Genomic DNA, 1,777 nt, shown 5'->3' with positions numbered 1-1,777 from the left:
AAAATGCATATTGTTGCAATAAATGGTTAAAGACACCAAACAGTGTACACACCGTAGACAAAAAACAACTGAGTGTGCTGAGAGACGAGATTAAAGCTGCAGTAGGAAACTTTGTATAAAATAACTTTTTGTCATATTTGCTGAAACTTTAACTATATCCTTTCAGTAGAACAAGAGACAGATAACCTGTAAAAAAAAAAATCAGGTTCCTCTGATCCTCTTGGTGCTTCTAATGGAATTTGTAAGACCTAATTAAATACTTGGATATATCAATATAAATTACTAGTCATGTTGAGTGCTACTGACACAGCTCTATAATGTCTTATGTAGCTCTGTGAGAGCATTGTTACCTTTTTTGGTTGTTTTTTCAGGGGTTTTGTTTATTTGTCTGAGAAGATAACGCTGATGATGTCATAGTGATGTCATCAGGGTTATCTCATAATTTATAACAAAAAGCCTGGGATATAAACTAAAGGTGTGTGGTCTGAAAGACATTGGGATTTCCCACCAGGAGGTTTGAATGAAAGATTCTATTGAATTTATTTGAAAAGTGTCCTGAGATAACTTCTGGTTTTAGTGTTTGTTGTGTGTTACATTTTGTTATTGTTGTTCACCTTTTGGCTGTTGTTTCTGTGTGTTGTGTTGGTATTTCTGTGGCAGAGTAGAGACTGTGTGTGCATGACGTGCACAGAGACCACTCTGAACCTTCATGCACACACACTCAACAGGAAGGAAATGTGACTGCAGGAAACAGTTCAACAATCACGCCCTCTGACCCTGTGTGTGTATGTGTGCGAGTGTGTGCACGCATATGTGTGTGTGTGTGTGTGCGCACCTCGGACTTCTACATTCAGGGCAATGTAAATAATACTGTAATAGTGTAACAAGCACCTCCTACACATAAAGGCCTCTGGCTCTGTCTCTCGCTCTCTATGTTGTCTCTCACATACAAATTAGCATATCTGCCAGACAGGGACAGAGAGAGAGAGCAGGTCAGTGCCAGTGCCAAACTCACGCTGGGCACAAGCCTGTGGTTGCCACGGAAACAAAGCCACGTGATCACAGAAATGGTCACCGGGGAGACAGATGCTGTTGACCTTTTTAGAGAGGGGGAAGGGGTGTTATAGAGAGTGAAAGAGCACATTCGCACATATATTGTTCAAATGTATTCCCCTTTTAAGGGAGAGAAGGGGTTGCAGATTGTTATATAATGATATCTATTTGTATTTTCTGTATTCTCCTACATTAACGATAGTGCTGGCTTACACTGGTGCATGCTAGCTGGTGGCAGATGTTATTGTCCAGTTCTACTCTCTCAAAGGTATAGTGACTAGAATGGGATGGAGCTAGAGGCAGTTTGAGCCTCTGAATGTTCCTGTGGTCCAATCAAGACGTGTTTTCAAATTGACTGCTTATTTAAGCAAATAGAAATAAAAACAATAGAATTATAAAGTATAATAAGAAGAGATGGATCTTTATAAATGTAAGATAAAAGCATAAAAATAAAAAGTTTTCAGAATGGACTAAAAAACTAATGGTTGCATAAAACCTTTATTTATATAACGCTAAATTGATTTACAGAGGTGTTGATTCAACTTTGTGGTCATTTTGGGGGATGCAGTTTGTGGTCCTGCTGAATTGTATTGCACTGAGAGGTGTCTCTAATATTTTGTCCACCATTTGTATCTATAAGGGTAGACTATGGTGAATGAATGAATTATTGAGCGGCCTTGTAACGCACTTTGGACTGAAGTGCTATATAAATGTAGCCATTTAC

Source organism: Morone saxatilis, unplaced genomic scaffold (assembly GCF_004916995.1).
Source record: "Morone saxatilis isolate NCDOM2014 unplaced genomic scaffold, NCSU_SB_2.0 Contig14, whole genome shotgun sequence".
Lineage (NCBI taxonomy): Eukaryota > Metazoa > Chordata > Actinopteri > Moronidae > Morone > Morone saxatilis.
This window is presented reverse-complemented; position numbering follows the sequence as displayed.